Source organism: Dendrobates tinctorius, unplaced genomic scaffold (assembly GCF_039654945.1).
Source record: "Dendrobates tinctorius isolate UK_male_01 unplaced genomic scaffold, ASM3965494v1 ptg000029l, whole genome shotgun sequence".
Taxonomy (NCBI): Eukaryota; Metazoa; Chordata; class Amphibia; order Anura; family Dendrobatidae; genus Dendrobates; species Dendrobates tinctorius.
The window spans coordinates 49,467,894-49,491,948 of NW_027361697.1; the positions used below are offsets into that span (position 1 = coordinate 49,467,894).

The 24,055-nt window shown below is 43.0% G+C and overlaps 1 protein-coding gene and 1 long non-coding RNA gene across 4 annotated transcripts in view; one reads left to right on the forward strand and one right to left on the reverse strand.

Annotated features, from left to right (window-relative positions):
- Positions 1–24,055, reverse strand: part of RNPC3 (RNA binding region (RNP1, RRM) containing 3) — a 538,973-nt gene that overhangs the window by 286,004 nt on the left and 228,914 nt on the right. The gene's annotated exons all lie outside the window — the stretch shown is intronic.
- LOC141085988 (uncharacterized) lies at positions 6,447–19,221 on the forward strand. Of its 3 annotated transcripts, none has more exons than XR_012231455.1 (4): positions 6,447–6,754; positions 7,901–8,231; positions 10,510–10,639; positions 18,903–19,221. It is a non-coding gene; the product is annotated as an uncharacterized lncRNA (long non-coding RNA). The 3 variants fall into 3 exon arrangements; XR_012231456.1 differs by lacking the exon at positions 18,903–19,221 and adding an exon at positions 17,211–17,942; XR_012231454.1 differs by lacking the exon at positions 18,903–19,221 and adding an exon at positions 16,711–17,944 and having other exon boundaries at positions 6,448–6,754.

The window sequence follows — 24,055 nt, forward strand, 5'->3', positions numbered from 1 at the left end:
ATATGCCTTTGAACCCACATACTGGATGGGCACTGGAAAATCCACTTCACATTATTCATTTTGTACTCCCAATCTGTTTTCTTATGCATAGACTGCAAGGCCTGCCCTGCTACCAAGTCATATGCACGCCAATAACCCCAATTTCCCCTTGGAAGAAACATGGAGGAGGGCCTCTTAAAAAGAAATGTCCCATTGAAAAGGAGCAGGTCTCCTAGACTTGTAATGCCCATACACTAAGTGTATGGGCTGGCAAACATTTTCCCCTGTGGGGTACACCTCAACCTTTTCCATAACAAGTATTTTGCGCCCCGCAAAACAACCCATCCTTGTTAGGAAGCAGCACGGAACACGCTAACCCAGGTTATCTAGTGGCGGCGGATGATGAGACGTGGAGGAAGGCTTGATAAAAAAATAGGCCCAATTTAAACGAGCGGTTCTCCTAGAGTTGAAATGCCCATACACTGTGTATTGGGCTGTCAAACATTTTCCCCTGTTGGGTTCACCTCAACCTTTTCCATAACATGTATTTTAGGCTAGTTTCACACTTGCTTTTTTTTGCAGCGCGTTTTTCCCGCAAAAAAACGCATTGAAAAAACGCATACAAAAGCATACAACTGCTGCGTTTTTTTCAAGCATTTTTATGAGCATGCATGAAAAAAACGCAGCGTTTTTATGCGTTTGTATGCGTTTTTAGTGCGTTTTTACCGCGTTTGCGTTTTTTTCCAACATTTTTAGGTGGCCCCTCACACTACCCAAACCATGACTTTACTAACCCTAACCCTGACCCTAACCCTGACCCTAACCCTAACCCTGACCCTAACCCTTAACCAAATCATACTTAACCCTAACCCAAACCCTAAACCCTAACTAACCCTAACCCTAACCCTGACCCTAACCCTGACCCTAACCCTAACCCTGACCCTAACCCTTAACAAAACCATACTTAACCCTAACCCTGACCCTAACCCTAACCCTGACCCTAACCCTTAATCAAACCATACTTAACCCTAATCCTGACCCTAACCCTGACCCTAACCCTTAACAAAACCATACTTAACCATAATCCTGACCCTAACCCTGACCCTAACCCTTAACAAAACCATACTTAACCCTAACCCTGACCCTAACCCTAACCCTGACCCTAACCCTTAACAAAACCATACTTAACCCTAATCCTGACCCTAACCCTGACCCTAACCCTTAACCAAACCATACTTAACCCTAACCCTGACCCAAACCCTAACCCTGACCCTATCCCTAAACCCCCTTAACTAACCCTAACTCTAACCCAAACCCCTAAATTCCATGGTTAAAAAAAAAAAACGCATATGCAAAAAAACGCATACATGAGCATGCCAGTGCGCACATATGCGCATCCATAGGCTATAATGGCCATTTTTAGCGCAAAACGTGCGCATATGTGCGCATGCGCTTTTTTGCAGGGCCAAAAAATGCAACATGCTGCGTCTGGAAAATACAAACGCACACCCCAAAAAAACGCAGCGCATGAAAATCGCATACATGCGCTTACAAGCGCGCAGGTATGCGCACCCATGTTAAATATAGGGGAAAAAACGCATGCGCACATATGCGTTTTTTTCCAGCGCTAAAAAACGCAAATGTGAAACCAGCCTTACAGCCAGCAAAACCAGGAATGGAGAGTGTATTTGTTTCCCATACCTGTCCGCTGTACAGTCATGTCACACGCTGCAATCCATTTCAAGGGGTTAAATAGTTTACAACCGCGAGCGGTGGTATTGCGACCGGCCTGACTGTAAACCACGGAGGAATGAAGGAAAAGCTGCCTGTGCAGCCTCCCCTCCTGACCGGACACGAACTGATTAGTGTGGGAAAGTTTCTGAACATTTTCACATGCTGTCAGTTCAACACGGGTCAGGCGGGGAGTCAGCGCAGCCTAAGTGACGTCAGCGGTAGTCACTGAGGCAGTGACAGTGAAAAAAATGCAAATTGTAATTTTTCAAACTTGTGTTGCATAAAACTGCATAAAAAACTACTCACTACCTCCCTAGATAAATACATTAGAGGGTATAATTAGCAAAGTAGACATTTATGTTCATTTTCTGTTGCTCTTGAAGCACACAGGCTCTGCAAATATGACAATATATCTATTCCAAATAGAACTAAAATTCAAATTGTGCCCCTTCTTTTCCGAGCTCTGCCTTTTGTCCAAACATAACTTTGAGGGTACATGTGGGGTATTGACAGACTCAGAAGGATGTGGGCAGCAAACTTTGGGTACACTTTTTGATATCTCTTGCAAAAGTGAGTAATCTGGGGCTAAATCAAGATTTTTGAGAAAAAAATGAACATTTTTAATATGACAACCTACTGTCATCAAATTCTGTGTAGTTTCTATGGGTTTAAAATGCTCGCTAGACCCCTGTATAAAATCCATGAGGGGTGTAGTTTCCAAAATGGGGTCACTTGTGAGGAGTTTCTGCTGTTTAGGCACCTTAGGGGCCCTGCAAATGCGAAATGGTGCTTGCCATCTCTTTCAGGCAAATTTGTGTTCCAAAATTCAAAAATTGCTCCTTCCATGCCAAGTTCTGCTGTTTGTCTAAACAGAATTTTTTATTACATGTGGGATATTGTCAAGCTTAAAAGAACAAGGGTAACAAACTTTAAGGTCCACTTTTTGGTGTTATCTCTTGCAAAAGTGAGAAATTTGGGGGTAAAGCAGGATTTGTGTGAAAAAATGAACTTTTTCAATATGACAACTTAATGTCAACTACCGTATTTTTCGCTTTATAAGACGCTCCGGATTATAAGACGCACCACAAATTTTGAGGAGAAAAATAGGAAAAAACGTTTTTTTAATAAAATGGTGGTGCCTCTTATAATCCAGGTGTCTTATTGCTTACCGGGGGTGATGGTTGCGGTGAAGTGGGGTCCCAGGGTCGCTGCTGGAGGAGGCAGGAGTGGGGTGATACTGCAGGCCGCAGGAAGGGATGAGATGGTGCTCCGATGTGCATTTTGCTGCCAGGGGGGCTCGTGCTGCTACCAGGGGGGCTCATGCTGCTGCCAGGGGGGCTCGCGCTGCTGCCAGGGGGCTCGTGCTGCTGCCAGGGGGGCTCGTGCTGCTACCAGGGGTGCTCGCGCTGCTGCCAGGGGGGCTGTACTGCTGCCAGGGGGGCTCATGCTGCTACCAGGGGGGGCTCATGCTGCTACCAGGGGGGCTCATGCTGTTGCCAGGGGGGCTCGTACTGCTGCCAGGGGGGCTTGTGCTGCTACCAGGGGGGGCTCATGCTGCTACCAGGGGGGGCTTGCGCTGCTGCCAGGGGGGCTGTACTGCTGCCAGGGGAGCTCATGCTGCTACCAGGGGGGCTTGCGCTGCTGCCAGGGGGGCTGTACTGCTGCCCGGGGGGTCTGTGCAGCAGCCCGGGGCTCTGCCCACATTTACCGGGTGTCCGTCGGCGCTGTGGGTGTCTCCGGGTGCCCATCCATGTCTCCACTTGCTCAGCGGTGTCTCCGGTTCCAATCCCGGGGCTCTGGCGACATTTTGCGACAGGCCAGAGCCCCGGGGCTCCCTCTCGGTTCCGTCTGTTTTGGGCTCCGGCAATATGGCGGCCGGGGGCGGCGCATGCGCTGATGGTGATCTCGGGACTGAGATCTCGAAAAGATGAGATTTCGGCGAGATCTGTCCCGAGATCACCATCAGTGCATGCGCCGCCCCCCGGCGGCAGCCGCCATATTGCCGGAGCCCAAAACAGAGGGAACCAAGAGGGAGCCCCGGGGCTCTGGCCTGTCGCAAAATGTCGCCAGAGCCCCGGGATTGGAACCGGAGACATGGCTGGGCACCCGGAGACACCCACAGCGCCGACTGACAGCCGGACACCCCTGCGGCCTACACCTGGTAATGTATATCCTCTTTGTAAGACGCACCCCCATTTTCCCCCCAAGTTTGGGGGGAAAAAAGTGCGTATTACAAAGCGGAAAATACGGTAATTCTGTGTAGTACCTGTGGGTTCAAAATGCTCACTATTCCCCTGAATAGAATCCTTCAGAGGTGTAGTTTACAACATAGGGTGACTTTGAATGATTTCTGCTGTTTAGACACCTTAGGGGTATGCGAACAATGTCATATACAGACTTGGGAGTAATAATCACGTCTGAGCATATAATCCCTTAAAAACAATTTTATTTTAATTATAGTAATAAAAAACACCTACTCAGTGTAAATAATTGACCAAAAAAAACAAATCAATGTGAGCGTAGACCAAATTGATAGTGCCCCCCCCTGTGATTTCTGGCTTATCACATCCACTCCATAGACTGCAGTAAGGATTCCCACCCCCTGCCGGTCAGCTCCTGCCCATATGTGATGTGGATCTCTGCATGTGGAGTAGAGGTGGGAGAAAAACTTTTTCCCATGTTTATTGCTTGATCAGCTGCTATTACTTGCTACGATAAGCTTTATTGCAACAAGTATTGTCAGGCTATGTTCACACAACTGTAATATTTGTCCAAGTGCTGTCTATGAAAAAAAAAAAAGCCCGACCTCAGACAGAGCTCTAGGAGCAATGTTATGGAATTGTGGTATTTAGATTACAGCTTGAAGATGTCTGTGAGAAACGTCACAGTGCCCACCGGTCTCTTCTGTATTTCGGAGCAGACTCGCCTGTTGAAGTCTATGGGTGTGCAAAAATAAAAAAAATAGGATCCCATATGAATCATCCTTATAGCATCCGATTATTACGAATACATTTCCATTACTAACACAGGATACTATTTCTTCTTTAAAATTTTATTCACTTCTGATGTCTAAAATGGATGCCATACGGATGACAATACAGATGGAAAATCGTCTATTTCTAAATGAAAAAAACAATTTTTTTTTTATACGCTCATGTAAACTTCATCGCATAAGCAACTGCTTTTTGTAAAGTGACAAAATTAATATTATGCAGAATTAAGGGTGATCCGAAACCAAAGGTGACTTTCATACTAAAATTAATTCATAATCTAATCACTTTTCTAATATATTTCAGTTAAAAAAATTTCTACCTTTCCCTCTCTACTCTAACTTCCTGTCTGCTTGTGTTTTTCTTTTTTTAAACTTCTAATGACATTTTGTTTAAGAATTCCATTTCATTTTGGGACTCTCACATGGGATATCATCAGGGGGCAGAGGCTGCGGTCACTGCCACAGCTGCTTTCCCCACCATGAAAAGAAGCGTCATCTGTTTCAGAGACTGGACTGGTCCCTGCCGGGTCATCTTACCTCTTAAGAACCAGTAAGGGAGCGCACTGTCACTGTGCATTCAAAGGAATATAGCACAGGGAGCTCATACTGAGTATGCGTCACAATTTACATCCAACGCATTATCAGTTTAGCAGGACTAGCCGAACCTCCAAAACAGACATCACTGATGGCGCCTAATTTCAGAGAGGATGCAGAGGCTGTGGAAGTGACCGCAGCGTCTGCCCCCAGATGACAGCTCAATCGAGTATCCCAGCATGTACTGGTGAATCTCAAACAAAATGTCGAGACGTTAAAAAAAGAGACTGGTAGTCAGAATGTAGAGGGTACGTTAGGGGATTTTTCATTGAAGTATATTAGAAAACAAGATTAGATTATTACACTGAATACATTTAATATGAAATTCACCTTTGGTTTCAGACCTACCCTTTAAGTTCAGCCAATTTGTTCGGCCCTCCACAGCAGTGCCAGTTTCTCATGTGGCCCCTTGGGAAAATTAATTGCCCACCCTTGCTCTAATCTATTTATCTAGGGAGGTAGTGAGTAGTTTGATACCACATGTTTTATGCAATTTTATGCAACACAAGTTTGAAAAATTACAATTTGCATTTTTTTCAGTGTCACATTCATATTTTTTTTTTTTATATTCACACGTCAAATTTTATTGCACTAGTTTTTGGAGTAATTGTCGGTGTACATGTGGTACTCTTGGTGAAGAAATGGTGTCATTAGTTCCCAGATAATTTTACCTGGGATTCTAATTGTCTGGGGGAAGTTTGATGGGTTAATTTGACCGTCCCTATCTTTGTAAATTAGATAGGTACACATGTGCCCTGATGTCCTCTCGCACATTTTGCATAATTTTACAACGTATTTGGAGCACTTGGAGGGAATAAATTGGCGGAATGACAAATGGCCCTTGAAATTCATGAGGGACTCTTAGACTGCAACATTTTCCTCTGGGATATAGGAATTTAGGAATCATTCTTTTATGAGGGAAATTAGGGGTCACAATTTAAGGCGATTGTAGGTGGGGTCATTTCCTTTGGGCCTTAGCATTTATCACTAAAATGAAGGAATTTCGTTAGGGCTTCATATATGGCTCCAGAGAATACGGTGATACTGAAAACAGATTCTGTAGCCCAGTAGGAATGGAGAGTGTACTAAACCCATATTGAGAGTAAGGCCCAAATATGTTTTTATTTCAGGGACATTTGTGGGGAATGGATCTATGAATGGAATGAAAGGATGTGGGCTTTTGGAGGGTAAAATTGGTGACATCTAATTTTATTCCAGGGGCTGCTAAAAAAGGATGAGTTTGAGTGAAAAATGCATTGTCGGGATACCACAATGGAGGGAGGACTGCAGAATTTGGCCCTGCCTCTGATGATTCAACAGTGACCACTAAATCTACTACCATCGGGCTGTGGGATCTTGTGGAGGAAGAGGAGCCATCACTGTCTGAAAACTGTTCTGCTTCAGAATCAGATTTCATTTGACTCCCGAAAGTAATCTAACAATAGTAGACCTAATGTAAGAGTAATAATTTTTTAATGTTATTTCTTTTATGATTTTTTTTAACTTTAGAATGAACCCTAATTTTAAATTCTAACCCTAAGCCTAACCCTAATGCTAAGCAAAGCAGGGTTGTACCGCTGCACCTCGGTAACCATTCTGCCCGCCATCATTTTATTTTATATGAATGAGTAACAATAAAAACTAACCTAATCTAACAATAGTAGACCTATTGTAACAGTATTAATTTTGTAATTTTATTTTTTTTTTATTTTTTTAAACCTTGGAATGAACCCTAACTTTAAATCCTAACCCTAAGCCCAACCCTAATGCTAAGTCCAACTCTAACCCTAAACCCAACCCTACCCCAACCATAAGGAGTTATCCCTAATCCCTGGCTAAAAGCAAAGAAAGAAAGAAATCAAAATTATAAAATTAAAACAAAAATGAACAAATTTAATCTTACTAGGGGGATAACAAATATTGGACTTTTGATCACTTTGAAAGGATCTATCACATTTATCAAAAGTCAGGGACCAATAGAGAATATCTCTGATGTTGTTGGGTGCCGCCGGCTGATCATTAACTGACGTGCACCTCGCAATGAAGTCATTTTGCTTCAGGAAGAGGAGGAGGAAGCGAATGGTGTCGCTGGTACTAGGGTGCTATGGTGAGCCTAAGGACATCATTTCTCTCTCATCTGACATGTTAGATCATGGCAGAGGAAAGAAAAATGATTTTTAAATCAGACTTTACTTTTTTATGTGATCAATGTTATTCAGTGAATAATGGTGATTATGTGACAGAAAACCGGTAAAAAACATCCCTGATTGTGTTCTCCAGGGTCTCAGCTACCCCCAGTAACTGAAACCCCCGAGAATTTCCAACAATGGGGTTGCTATTGACTTATTTCTGAGGGCCATTAAAAAGCAGCGCTGAGGAATAAGGTCACTTAACCTCTGCTGTTAAAAGGCAACCAACATCCGCTGTACATATACAGCTGAATAAAATCCTCATAGCACACGTAGTAATATATGAAACTCATGACAATGTGCAGTGTTACCACCTTTCTATAGATCACTCACTGGTAATAAATACAGAATTGCACGAGATACAGGATGATGATGTTCAATAATTAATAATTTTATTTTTTTCTCCTATCAGTATGTTTTGAGTTGTGGGAGGAAACCGGAGTACCCGGAGAAAACCCACACAGGCACGGGGAGAACATACAAACTCTGTGCAGATGGAGTCCCAGATTTACATCGAAGACCACAGTGCTGCTCGCTAACAGTGCTAATCACTGCGCCACCGTGCCGTCCTGTAGTATGATGGTCCTACCTCTCCAAGTAGCCTGCCAGCCAGATGAGAATGCAGTAGACTATGGTACCTGATATGCAACAGAGATGATAAAAGAATGCAGGGGCGGGATTCCTACAGACCCTGCCTGTTTCTTCAGACCACAACCAGGTCCACGCCTTCCTGAGCCAGTCAGGTATTGGGAGAGGGGACTGCGTTATATTCCCAATGCTGTCATTGCTGCGACTTTCACTGCTCTTCCTCAGCCAGTCGTCAGGTATTGGGGGAGGGGACTGCATTATATTTCCAATGCTGTCATTGCTGCCGCTTTCACTGCTCTTCCTCAGCCAGTCGTCAGGTATTGGGGGAGGGGACTGCATTATATTTCCAATGCTGTCATTGCTGCCGCTTTCACTGCTCTTCCTCAGCCAGTCGTCAGGTATTGGGGGAGGGGACTGCATTATATTCCCAATGTTGTCATTGCTGCGGCTTTCACTGCTCTTCCTCAGCCAGTCGTCAGGTATTGGGGGAGGGGACTGCATTATATTCCCAATGTTGTCATTGCTGCCGCTTTCACTGCTCTTCCTCAGCCAGTCGTCAGGTATTGGGGGAGGGGACTGCATTATATTTCCAATGCTGTCATTGCTGCGGCTTTCACTGCCCTTCCTGAGCCAGTCGTCAGGTATTGGGGGAGGCGACTGCATTATATTCCCATTGCTGTCATGGCTGCGGCTTTCAATGCTCTTCCACCTGTTGCTGATGTAGGAGAAGTCACAGAACAGCTGCTGGTCCTCCGGTGTTATAGGTGGTTTCTGAGCTTCAGTGTCAGACATCACTTGGTGTAATTCAATATGTGTGCTGGTTTCTATAACTGGGATCTATAGAAGAAAGACAAATCAGTCTGGTTAATTCATTAAGTATTTAATTATATCCGTCCCCTCCCGAGGGCACCTGTACAGATTGTGGATGAGCCGTGGTAACCGTGTGCCGATTACCGCTAATCACCATGATGCATCGTCACCTGCAGCTTGAGAACAAGTCAACTCCTGGTGCTGCCTGGCAATCTGCGGTATCCACATCTGCTACAACTGCACCATAAAGCTGTGTTCACATGTTGTAACCACATTGGGTTCTTTTGACGCATTGTCAACAATACTGCATATTTTTGTTGTGTTTTTTCCCCCAACAAATGTCCAGAGCATTATGGCTCTTTTTCGTAGAAAAAAATGCACAGTGTGAACGCAGCCTGACAGATTCAAGTTAGTCACTAAATGGTCTTCTGAAGAATTGGGGACAATAATTACACTTTTGAGAAATATGTAAAAGCCAGTCCATCCTGCCACATTCTGTAATTCCACCCATTTACCAGCCGGGGAGGATAAACACATTCTGCTCTACACTTTGTAGAATTGTTACTCATTAGTTGAGTATTTCTTACACATATTATCACATTACACAGGCGAGGACGTGACATTGTAATAAAATAACGCTGTGCACTTACAGGTGTCATTGTGAATGGTGGACGGGACCTTCCCGCCTCTAATTCCTCCCAGTTTATGGGCGAGAAGAATGGATGTCCTTTTAGATTGCTGCAAACAACCTGCCTCTTTTTTGGTGATTTACACAAGAGCTGCAAATATATAAGAATAATTATTATATCACAAGTAATATTATAAATAATCTCAGAAAAAAACAGCAGTAGCAGAATTATTTTCTCATTTTCTTATAGAAAGATGAATTTCTTAAAACAGCCATTGCTAGAAATAAATATGATAGGATAGGATGGGACAGGATAGAATAATACAGGGCGAGATAGGATGGTACAGGGCGGCATGGTACAGGACAGGATGGTACAGGACAGGATAGTACAGGACAGGATGGTACAGGACAGGATGGTACAGGACAGGATGGTACAGGACAGGATGGTACAGGACAGGATAGTACAGGACAGGATAGTACAGGACAGGATAGTACAGGACAGGATAGTACAGGACAGTATAGTACAGGACAGTATAGTACAGGACAGGATGGTACAGGACAGGATAGTACAGGACAGGATAGTACAGGGCAGGATAATAGAGGACAGGATAGTTCAGGATATGATAGTACGGAATAGGATAGTACAGGACAGGATGAAACAGGATAGGATGGTACAGGACAGGATGGTACCGGACAGGGTAGTACAGGATAGGATAGTACAGGATAGGCCATCAGTAGTCGATCAGTTAGGGGCAGATACCCAATAATGCTGATGATTAGCTGTGTGAAGAGGTTTTGGTGAGCACCGCAGCCTCTTTACTGTTTAAACTGGCCTGTAGATAAGAACACTGCACACTTAGGAGAGGCTGTCCCGGGGCTCCAGCATTGTCCCAATTCCTTCTATTGGACAAAGCTGAAATACCCAACGCAGTGGTAAAGAAATGTACGGTGTATTATGAAATCTCCTGACTCGTCTATCCTTCCTATGTCTCCAGGTGGAAGTGTCTTTTTACTCACTCTCTCTATGACATCCCTGAGCTGAGAATCCATGCTGTGCGGATAGCAAGGTTTATCACATTTCACTGAACGGGCAATCCTTCGAGAACACTGACCAGAGTAAAACGGGTAAGATCCTGTGGCCATTTGGAAGACTATGATCCCAAAAGCAAACAGGTCGACCGTGTAATTAAAGGGCTGTCGACGAATCATCTGTGGAAATATAAGATTAGAAGAGTAAGTTAGTACAGTGTTCATCCTGGGAGACAGAAAACTACCGTGGTCCATGTTTACTGGTAGTGTTTTTCCACACCTAAGCTCCCATACATAGGACATGTCGGCCAAAAGATCATTTAGTTGATAGCTACCTCTCAAATCGAGAAGCCTCAGTACACATTAAACTGTTTTTTTTATTTATTATGCTTTTCTTATACAGCGCTATCTTATTCTGCAGTGCTTTACGTACAGTACTTTCCCTATCAGTATGTGTTTGGAGTGTGGGAGGAAACCAGAGAAACCCACACAAACATGGTATTGTCCTTGGTGGGATTTGACCCCAAGACCCCAGCATTGCAAGACTGTAGTACTAACCAATGAGCCACCATGCTGCCCTAGGCTGATCCTTCTGATATTGGCCAGTTTCGCTGACTTAAGTCTAATATGTATGGGGGCCCTTACACAGTACATCTATTAGATAGCGTTAGTAAATGTGGGCTGATGTGATGATAGATCTGTGATTCCACAAGCTACACATTAAGTGAGAATTGCAGGTGTATAATAAGAGTTATTAGTAGTCACATAGTCACCTCAGGAGCCATATAGCCAGGAGTGCCGAAAAAAACTCTGATCTTCTGAGAACCAAATACATTCATAGCAGCAAGGCCGAAATCAGCAATCTTAGCGTGTCCATCACCGTCCAGAAGAATGTTGTCTGGTTTTAAATCCCTTAAAAAAAGAAAGAAAAATAGTTCTGTGAGTCAGATATAGATCAGCTGTCGTGCTTGGGTTGCTGTGGGGGCTTCACAGGACCACTCACTAAACATTGGGGGACAGATTCACTAATCCTATCTTGTGTAGACATATACCAGGCTTTCTGAAAACACGCCAAATCATCACAGTGGCTGTGTGACAAATTAGGAGCAACTTCAGAGATTTTTGTCTGATGTTACACCACTATTGTTTTCATTACTTAGAGCCAATAATTTTTCACAAAAATCTGATTACAGTTTAGTTGCACGTTATGACATTGTAAGCCACATGGATTCCTATCAAACTATTCCCATTTCCATAAAAGCCTTGTCCCCTCTTCAAGTGAGCCCCAAAAGTGTCTAAAACACTTCATAAATGTGGTACACATCATGTTCACCATATTTTTGGCTAAATAACACCACAATTCTGGCACAGTTAACTATTTCCCATAGTAAATCTTTCTCTTGTATAATACAAGAAATGACTTATTACCGGTGAATAATCCCACGACTGTGGAGAAACTCTATTCCACTCAAGATTTCTGCTGCAAGGAACCTAATAAGGAAGAAAAAAATCCTATCAGCATTAATTGTTCTACTGAACCACTAATATCTATGAGAGGAGACAGCGGCAACAGATATCACAGAGCGGCTGCTCTCTTACCTGGTCGTGCAGACATCCAGGGGGGCTCTGCTTTTGATAAATTCAGTCAACTCGCCACCACTCAGATATTCCATGGCATAAAATGCATAGTCCTGTGCGAGAGAAGGGAAGATTATGGTAAATAATGCAGATTTTATCCATCCTGATAACATTTACTATGGTTTTGGGACCTATACTGTATGTTCAGAAAACATGTCTTTGTGTCTGCACACACTGGAGAGGTGTCCAGGGTGACAACTAAGTCAAAATCCTCTAATGATAGCCATCAGTAATGGCGCCCAGGACATACAGACACACAGAGCATGCAGCAGGTCTCTTCATTTACAGACAAAGATTGAATTTGCAATCTGATGGAAGCAAATGGACATGATGGGGAGAAAGGAGAGAATTCCTAGAACGTGAGGAGTCTCTTACCGCTGTCTGGAAGGTGCCATAGGCATGTGTGAAGAATCTACTGTCTTCAGTGATTTCCAGGACATCTCTCTCTATGCGGATGGTGTCTTTAGCATTTTCCAACAATTCTCTCTTCTTAACCATCTTGACCGCCAGCTGAAGTCCGCTGGGTTGATGTGTCGCCAGCATCACCTTCCCAAAACTGCCTTCTCCAAGCTTCCTGGTAAAGATTAAACTCTCCAGGGAAAAACAGGCAGTCACTTGCTCTGAAGGGCTGGTGGTCTGAGCACCGATTACACCTAGAACAGAAAACAGATATAAGAACTAACAATTAATCACTCATATATAATGCTCCAATAAATTGGCAATTTTTTAAAAATCTATCATGAGCTTTGAACCATGAGGAACCTGGTTACCACCATGTTCTGGCTGGAGAGCCTTAAGTATAGAAGGTGGAAACCTCTGATGTACACGGTAGTATGTACGGGACAAGATTATGTCATTAGGTTACATTTTGTAAAATAAATGAACACTTTATATAAAACTAGCTGAAGTGCCCGGCGCTGCCCGGGCATAGTAACGAAATGTGGTTAGTTATAGAAAATTATAATTATCCTCCATCCCATAGTCCCGTGCCCATATACCCATCATACATATCCACGATCCCATAGGCCCGTGCCCATATACCCATCATACATATCCTCCATCCCATAGTCGAGTGCCCATATACCCATCACACATCCTCCATCCCATAGTCCCATGCCCATATACCCATCATACATATTCTCCATCCCATAGTCCCATGCCCATATACCCATCATACATATTCGCCATCCCATAGTCGATTGCCCATATACCCATCACACATCCTTCATCTCATAGTCCCATGCCCATATACCTATCATACATATCCGCCATCTCATAGTCCCGTGCCCATATACCGTCATACATATCCTCCATCCTATAGTCCAGTGCCCATATACCCATCACACATCCTCCATCCCATAGTCCCGAGCCCATATACATATCCACCATCCCATAGTCCCGTGCCCATATACCCGTCAAACATATCCTCCATCCCATAGTCCAGTGCCCATATACCCATCACACATCCTCCATCCCATAGTCCCGTGCCCATATACATATCCACCATCCCATAGTCCCGTGCCCATATACCCGTCAAACATATCCTCCATCCCATAGTCCAGTGCCCATATACCCATCACACATCCTCCATCCCATAGTCCCGTGCCCATATACATATCCGCAATCCCATAGTCCCGTGCCCATATACCAGTCATACATATCCTCCATCCCATAGTCCAGTGCCCATATACCCATCACACATCCTCCATCCCATAGTCCCGTTCCCATATACCCATCATACTTATCCTCCATCCCATAGTCCGGTGCCCATATACTCATCACACATCCTCCACTCCATAGTCAACCATTATGACATCATAATGAGCGGCGGCAGGGCTTGCAACCTTTGATGACATCAGCGTCGCCATGGCAACCATTGTGACATCATAATGAGGGGCAGGGCTTCATACGCACACACTGCTTCCCCAGTATGCAAATAGGGGCATTATAACATCACAATGAGGGGCGGGGCTTGACGCACACACTTTTTCCCCCAGTATGTAGATAGGGGCAAAATTGTTTGGTGAATTGGAACGCGCGGGGTTAAAATTTCGCCTCACAACATAGCTTAGGACGCTCTCGGGGTCCAGACGTGTGACTGTGCCAAATTTTGTGGCTGTAGCTGCGACGGTGCGGATGCCTATCCCGGACATACACACATACACACATAAATGACTAAATGACTATAGACTTTACCTTCTGGAGCTTGATCGATGGATTTGTCACTCTCACGTCTTCTCTTTGTGGTGGTCTCAGTGTCAGATGTCCTCTTTCTCTTAAGTTGTTCTCTACAACTTTGATTTTCAACTCTCTCTTGATGGATGTGAGAGCTTCTTCCTCTCTTATTTGGGGTTTCATCTCCTTTCTCAGGAGATGTGTTCCCTCTTTTTTTCCCCTTTTTAAGGGTCTTATTCTCTGGAGGATGTCCAGAAGATGATGTACAGGGATCATCTGTATTCTCAACAGGTACGTCCTGTACAATGTCCTGAGAAGTTACTCCTCTCTGGGAAAAACTCTCTTCCGTGCATCTTTTTTTAGCACGTCTCTTATTCTTTTCACCACACTTCCTTTTTCGTCCCATGATAAGTTAATATCAATAATAATGAATTTGCTAAGTGCGCAAAAGTCGTCTTCACTCTCCAAAAGCTGAAGGTAAAGTAAGAAAAGTGACATCGGAATCTTTAACCTAACAATCACCTAGTATTGTGACATCATCGCCATTATGACATCATCAGCCAGAGTGTAAGCGATGATGTCATCGGCTGCTGCAGGACTAAGTTTGACATAATTAGATGATCTAGTATAAAAAAAAGCACTTTCATATGTATGTGGTCTGTTTATGCAGTCCTCCACAAGCGCCCCAACGCGCGTTTCATTTCTTCGTCAGGAGGTTCGCCTAAGCAGACCGCATAAGCAGACCACATACATATGCAAGTGCTTTTAACAATATTTTTATCATCACAGCAGCCATTTTTAGGCAACACAATAGTAGTCTTATACTGACAGCCAATACTAAGCCAATGTGGAATTTTCTTTGGCTATGTCTGTGAAATATTACATGCACTGATTTGCATAACAAGTAGGTAGGGCTTATGGCGTTGTTGACTCCTATGATGTTTCAGTAGTGACCTTGAAATTGTGAATTGATGTTTTGTGTACTATTTTTATTACAAATTCATTGAATAAAGTAGAATTAATTTTACTGGCATGTTATACTGTTTTTTTCTTATGTGGCTAATTATTGTAGTGAGTTGTGCCTTTTTTTACTTTTATGGGTTTTTGTGCTATACATTGCCTATGAGGAGTTGATTATAATAGACTGCCTATGGGGAGTGCATTATAATATGCTGCCTATGGGGGTGCATTATAATAGCCTGCCTATGGGGGTGCATTATAATAGGCTGCCTATGGGGGTGCATTATAATATAGAATCTGCCTATGGGGAGTGCATTCTAATATAGAGGCTGCCTATGGGGAGTGCATTATACTATACACTCTGCCTATGGGGAGTGCATTATACTATATTGAGGACTATCTGGTGTATTATGATATGGATGCTGTCTAGGTGGCCATCATACAGTGTGGGGATTATAGTGACGGGGCCATCATACAGTGTTGGAGCCATTAAATAGTTTGGGGATATTAAGGGGTCAGTATATATACAGTGTGGGGTGTCATTATACTGTGTATAGAGGAGCTGTACAAGGGGGAGACTTGGGACATTATTAAATGTGAAGTGGGCACTTGGTGTTACATGGGAACTTGGGTTACTGTGACTGTCAAAGGGGCACACACAGGGCAATATTAAATTCTAGGGACCAAAGTGTGGGCCCTGTTTTCTAGGGCACTTGCACCTGACATTACTATTTTCTAGAGAGTTGCTTTAGAATTTAAAGGTCACACAGAACCACACAATAGGTGCAGTAATAGGGACACATACGGCAGCAGCGGCTCAGTATTGGGGTATCAGGTGCAGTAATAGGGACACATACAGCAGCAGCTCAGTAATGGGGTATCAGGTGCAGTAATAGGGACACATACGTCAGCAGCGGCTCAGTATTGGGGTATCAGGTGCAGTAATAGGGACACATACAGAAGCAGCAGCTCAGCATTGGGGTATCAGGTGCAGTAATAGGGAAACATACGGCAGCAGCGGCTCAGTATTGGGGTATCAGGGGCAGTAATAGGGACACATACGGCAGCAGCGGCTCAGCATTGGGATATCAGGTGCAGTAATAGGAGACATACGACAGCAGCAGCTTAGTATTGGGGTATCAGGTGCAGTAATAGGGACACATACGGCAGCAGCGGCTCAGTATTGGGGTATCAGGTGTAGTAATAGGGACACATACGACAGCAGCGGCTCAGTATTGGGGTATCAGGTGCAGTAATAGGGGCACATATGGCAGCAGCGGCTCAGTATTGGGGTATCAGCAGGATGAGCAGTTTGTGCAGGTTGGGAATAGTCCAATTGGTGACAGTGCTGAAAATATGAGAAGTGAAATGTGTCTTTGTTGTATTCTCTGCAGCCGAGTCCTGGCTGTAGGAGTTGTCATGTCGGTCTGGGCCAGATGGAAAAGACGTGAAAAGTGAACGGTTCCATCAGAAATAACGTCAGTGGTATGTCCTGTCCACTTCCTCAGGTACATAGCCATAGCCAGGACGTCCACGAAACACGTAGTTTTATAGCCCTGAATGAAGTATGCAACTCTTCTGAACCCAGTGGTTCCCTTGCCTGATTTTGGAGGAGTGCGGAATTATCCGCATCTTGAATATCCTGTCCAGAATTTAAGAATTCTATGATAATACCATTAACCTTTCTAGTAAATTTCTTATTAATTGTTTTAAGTTATTATTTTTATCCTTTTTGTCATATCCCTGTATATTATCCTTACGTTGTCTGTGTGGACTTTTTTCCATCCGTTTGGCTTCTGTGTTATAATTCAGCAGTAAATAATCTTTACAAGACCAATGTGTCCTTAAAAATTGGATGGAAAACATAATGTACTGATTTTTTGCACACCCATAGGCTTGAAAAAGTGAGTCTCATCCAAAGTACCGAAGAGAATGGTGTTATCTGAACTGCTCCATAGAATAACATTGATCCGAGCGCTGTGAGGTCTGTTGAGGCCATGTGAGGATGTAGGGAGATGGACCAGGCTAGGGCAGCTTCTTGTGGGTCTGGGCTGGAACCATAGGGGCTGTGACCATTGTTGAGGGGTGAAGCACTTTCTGACCAGAGCAGATCTTTGCACCTGACTGCAGGTGGCGGGGTAGGGATAAAAGGAGCTGAGCGCGCAAAAGGGGAACTTCTGGTGGGGAGACAGAAAAAACACAAGGAGAAGGTTGACTCCGTCGCCACGGTTCCCTGCCAATCAGCAGGCCTATGCCGCAGCTTAACCACCTCTCTGGGCACAGCCTGGGTTGAGAGAGAGCCGAGCTTCTGGCAGACTTCCATACCTGAGAACTCTGACTTGACAGCACCCTTCGCAGTGCCTAACAATCGTTACCAAACAGACCACGCGCAACTCGCTGACTACGTGGGCCCTTCGGCGGCCTCCTCTCTGAAACTTTGTGGCCCACTTGTTTTTACATCTACTCCCCGTGCAACACCGTGTACCAGGACCGAAAGCCCGCGCCGGGAAAAGCCAGGAACTGCCATTTTATTCAAGAGACATTTCTTCTATTCCATCTGGGATCGCTTCAGAGACTTCTCGTGTCACCTGCTTATTTCTCATTGCAAAATGCAAATAAATATATATAATTTATACAATGTGATTTTCTGGATTTTATTTTTGATATTCTATCTCTCAATGTTAAAATTAACCTGCCCTTAAAATTATAGACTGATAATGTCTTTGTCAGTGGGAAAGCTTACAAAATCAGCAAGGGATCAAATACATATTTCCCCCACTGTATATATATTTTTGTTTTTCAATAATTTTTATTAACTTTTTATCATTACATTGAAAACGTATATATATTATATTCATAGGGAAAAGGGGGAAGTATATATATTTTTGTACCAATACACCTTTTGTCAATGTGTTGCTTTTCCCGATGTTTTTTCCCTTGATTTCCATTATGTTGGGGGAATGTTTATACCCCTACGCTGTTTGGTATCTAAATACATTAATGCTACGTTATTAGTGCAACAATAATGAATTCTAGACAATGGTAATACATGTTAGTGCTTCACCGCGCATGCCTAGATTTGCATAGGAAGTTGTGCTTGCGTTCCACAGTGTGGGACTCACGCTACTGTTCAGAGGGTGCCGGTTAATATCATCAAGGAGGCGCAACAGGAAGTGACGACATTGCTCTTCCAGTCATAAACGTGTTTCCACAGAGTGGAACGCACAATATACACTGGGATATAGAAATTTAGGAATGATTCTTTTATGAGGGAAATTAGGGGTCTCAGTTTGTTAAGGCGATTGTAAGTGGGGTCATTTCTTTTGGGTCTTAGGATTTATCGCTAAAATGAAGGAATTTCTTTAGGGCTTCATATATGGCTCCAGAGATGATAGCTGCAAATACGGTGATACTGAAAACAGATTCTGTAGCCCAGTAGGAATGAAGAGTGTACTAAACCCATATTGAGAGTAAGGCCCAAATATGTTTTTATTTCAGGCACAATTGTGGGGAATGGATCTATGAATGGAATGAAAGGATGTGGGCTTTTGGAGGGTAAAATTGGTGACATCTAATTTTATTCCAGGGGCCGCTGAAAAAGGATGAGTTTGAGTGAAACATGCATTGTCGGGATACCACAATGGAGGGAGGACTGCAGAATTTGGCCCTGCCTCTGATGATTCAACAGTGACCACTAAATCTACTACCATTGGGCTGTGGGATCTTGTGGAGGAAGAGCAGCCATCACTGTCTGAAAACTGTTCTGCTTCAGAATCAGATTTTGTTTGACTCCCGAAACTAGCGGAGCAAAGCAGGGTGTACCGCTGCACCTCGGTAACCATTCTGCACGCCATCGTTTTATTTTATATGAATGCCTAACAATAAAAACTAACCTAATCTAACAATAGTAGACCTAATGTAACAGTAATAATTTTTTTATTTTATTTATTTTATTTTTTTAAACTTTTGAATGAACCCTAACTTTAACGCCTTAACCCCCAAGGGTGGTTTGCACATTCATGACCGGGCCAATTTTTACAATTCTGACCACTGTACCTTTATGAGGTATTAACTCTGGAACGCTTCCATGGATCCCGGTGATTCTGACATTGTTTTCTCGTGACATATTGTATTTCATGTTAGTGGTAAAATTTCATTCAAATAACTTGCGTTTATTTGTGAAAAAAACGGAAATTTGGCAAAAATTTTGAAAATTTCGCAATTTTCCAACTTTGAATTTTTATGCCCTTAAATCACAGAGATACGGCACACAAAAAACTTGATAACTAACATTTCCCACATGTTTACTTTACATCAGCACAATTTTGGAACCAAAATTTTTTTTTGTTAGGAAGTTATAAGGGTTAAAAGTTGACCAGCGATTTCTCATTTTTACAACACCATTTTATTTTTAGGACCACATCACATTTGAAGCCACTTTGAGGGGTCTGTATGATAGAAAATACCCAAAAGTGACACCATTCTAAAAACTGTACCCCTTAAGGTGCTCAAAACCACATTCAAGAAGTTTATTAACCCTTTAGGTGCGTCACAGGAATTTTTTGAATATTTAAAAAAAATGAACATCTAACTTTTTTTCACAAAAAAAATACTTCAGGTTCAATTTTTTTTATTTTACCAAGGGTAACAGGAGAAATTGGACTGCAAAAGTTATTGTGCAATTTGTCCTGAGTACGCTGATACCTGATTTGTGGGGGGGAACCACTGTTTCGGCGTATGGCAGAGCTCAGAATGGAAGGAGCGCCGTTAGACTTTTTCAATGCAAAATTGGCTGGAATTCAGATCGGACGCCATGTCACGTTTGGAGAGTCCCTGATGTACCTAAACAGTGGAAACCCCCTACAAGTGACCCCATTTTGGAAACTAGACCCCCCAAGGAACTTATCTAGATATGTGGTGAGAACTTTGAACCCACAAGGGCTTTACAGAAGTTTATAACGTACAGCGGTACAATTAAAAAATCATATTTTTTCCACAAAAATGATCTTTTCACCCCAATTTTTATTTTCCCAAGGGTAACAGGACCCTAAAAGTTATTGTGCAATTTGTCCTGAGTATGCTGATACCCCACATGTGGGGGTAAACCACTATTTGGGCGCATGGCAGAGCTTGGAAGGGAAGCAGCGCCATTTGACGTTTTTGGCTGGAATTGAGATCGGACATCATGTCGCGATTGGAAAACCCCTGATGTACCAAAACAGTGGAAACCCCCCACAAATGACACCATTTTAGAAACTAGACCCCCTAAGGAACTTATCTAGATGTGTGGTGAGAACTTTGAACCCCCAAGGGCTTCACAGAAGTTTATAACATAAAGCTGTACAATTAAAAAATCATATTTTTTCCACAAAAATGATCTTTTCACCCTCAATTCTTATTTTTCCAAGGGTAACAGCACCCTAAAAGTTATTGTGCAATTTGTCCTGAGTACGCTGATACCCCACATGTGGGGGTAAACCACTATTTGGGCGCATAGCAGAGCTCGGAAGGGAAGCAGCGCCATTTGACGTTTTTGGCTGGAATTGAGATCGGACACCATGTCGCGATTGGAAAACCCCTGATGTACCTAAACAGTGGAAACCCCCCACAAATGACACCATTTTGGAAACTAGACCCCCCAAGGAACTTATCTAGATGTGTGGTGAGCACTTTGAACCCCCCAGTGCTTCACAGAAGTTTATAACGCCCGGGCGTGAAAATAAAAAATTTGTATTTTTTCCACAAACATGATCTTTTAGTCACCATTTTTTTTATGTTCCCAGGGTAACAGGAGAAATTGGACCCCAAAAGTTGTTGTCCAATTTGTCCTGAGTATGCTGATACCCCATATGTGGGAGAAAACTACTGTATGGGAACACGTCGGGGATCGGAAGGGAAGTAGTGATGTTTTGGAATGCAGACATTGATGGAATGGTCTGCGGGTGTCATGTTGCCTTTGGAGAGCCCCTAATGTACCTAAACAGTGGAAACTCCCCACAAATGACCCCATTTTGAAAACTAGACCCCCTAAGGAACTTATCTAGATGTGAGGTGAGCACTTTGAACCCCCAAGGGCTTCACAGAAGTTTATAATGCCAGGGCATGAAAATAAAAAAATCGTATTTTTTCCACAAACATGATCAATTATTCCCCAATTTTTTTATTTTCCCAAGGGTATCAGGAGAAATTGAACCCCAAAAGTTGTTGTCCAATTTGTCCTGAGTAAGCTGACACCCCATATGTGGGAGAAAACTACTGTATGGACACACGTCAGGGCTCGGAAGGGAAGTAGTGACGTTTTGGAATGCAGACATTGATGGAATGGTCTGCGGGTGTCATGTTGCCTTTGGAGAGCCCCTAATGTACCTAAACAATGGAAACCCCCCACAAATGACCCCATTTTGAAAACTAGACCCCCTAAGGAACTTATCTAGATGTGAGGTGAGCACTTTGAACCCCCAAGGGCTTCACAGAAGTTTATAATGCCAGGGCATGAAAATAAAAAAATCGTATTTTTTCCACAAACATGATCAATTAGTCCCCAATTTTTTTATTTTCCCAAGGGTAACAGGAGAAATTGAACCCCAAAAGTTGTTGTCCAATTTGTCCTGAGTACGCTGACACGCCATATGTGGGAGAAAACTACTGTATGGACACACGTCAGGGCTCGGAAGGGAAGTAGTGACGTTTTGGAATGCAGACTTTGATGGAATGGTCTGCGGGTGTCATGTTGCCTTTGGAGAGCCCCTAATGTACCTAAACAGTGGAAACACCCACAAATGACCCCATTTTGGAAACGAGAACCCCTAAGGAACTTATCTAGATGTGTGGTGAGCACTTTGAACCCCCAAGGGCTTCACAGAAGTTTATAATGCCAGGGCATGAAAATAAAAAAATCGTATTTTTTCCACAAACATGATAAATTAGTCCCCAATTTTTTCATTTTCCCAAGGGTAACAGGAGAAATTGGACCACAAAAGTTGTTGTCCAATTTGTCCTGAGTACGCTGACACCCCGTATGTGGGAGAAAACTACTGTATGGACACACGTCGGGGCTCGGAAGGGAAGCAGTGCCATTTTGGAATGCAGACTTTGATGGAATGGTCTGCGGGTGTCATGTGCGTTTGGAGAGCCCCTGATGTACCTAAACTATTGAAACTCCCAACAAGTGACCCCATTTTGGACACTAGACCCCCCCACGGAACTTATCTAGATGTGTGGTGAGCACTTTGAACCCCCAAGTGCTTCACAGAAGTTTATAACACTCGGACGTGAAAATAAAAAAATCATTTTTTTCCTCAAAAATGATATTTTTTCCCCCAATTTTTTATTTTCCTAAGGGTAACAGGAGAAATTGGACCCCAAAAATTGTTTTGCAATTTGTCCTGAGTAGGCTGATACCCTACATGTGGGGGTAAAACACTGTTTGGGCGCATGGCAGAGCTTGGAAGGGAAGGAGCACCATATGACTTTTTCAACTCAGAATTGGCTGGAATTGAGATCAGATGCAATGTTGCATTTGGAGAGCCCCTGATGTGCCCAAACAGTGGAAACCCCCAATTCTAACTCCAACCCGAACCCCAACACACCCCTAACCCTAATCTCAGCCCTAACCCTAGCCCTAATGGAAAAATGGAAATAAATACATTTTTTTAATTTTATTATTTTTCCCTAACTAAGGGGGTGATAACGGGGGTTTGATTTACTATTTATGGCGGTTTTTATTTTTGGCAGCTGTCGCACGCTAAAAGACGCTTTTTATTGTAAAAATAGTTTTTGCATCACCACATATTGAGAGCTATAATTTTTCCGTATTTTGACCCACCGAGTCATGTAAGGTCTTATTTTTTGCGGGACGAGTTGACGTTTTTATTGGTACCATTTTCGGGCACGTGACATTTTTTGATCGCTTTTTATTCCGATTTTTGGGACGCAGAATGAACAAAAACCAGCGTTTCATGAATTTCTTTTGGGGGAGTGCGTTTACACCGTTCCGCGTGCGGTAAAATTGATAAAGCGGTTTTATTCTTCGGGTCAGTACGGTTACAGCGATACCTCATTTAGGTCGTTTTTTTATGTTTTGTCGGTTTTATGCAATGAAAACTATTTTATATAAAAAATAATTATTTTTGCATCGCTTTATTCTGCGAGCTATAACTTTTTTATTTTTTCGCTGATGATGCTGTGTGGCAGCTCGTTTTTTGCGGGATAAGATGACGTTTTCAGCGGTATCATGGATATTTATATGCGTCTTTTTGATCGCGCGTTATTACACTTTTTGTTTGGCGGTATGATAATAAATCATTATTTTTTGCTTCGTTTTTTATTTTTATTTTTTAAGGGGTTCGCTAAAGGGGTTAACTAATGGGACAGTTTTATAGAGCGGGTCATTACGGACGCGGCGATACCTAATATGTGTACTTTTATTGTTTTGGTTTTTTTTTATTTTCAAAAAATGAATTTATTGGGGAATATTTTTTTTTTTTTTTACTAATTTATTTGGCGATTTTTTTTAAATTATTTTTACACTTTTTTTAATTTTTTTTTTTACTTTATTACATAGTCCCAGGTGGGACATCACTGTCCTGTGATAGATCGCTGATCTGTCACATCACAGATCACTGTGACAGATCAGCAATCTGTCACAGGCAGTGCACAAGGCTTCCTCATGCCTGCGCTTTGCAGGCACTGAGGAAGCCAGCTTCCTCCAGGCCCCCGAAGGCCCCCGTTGCCATCTTG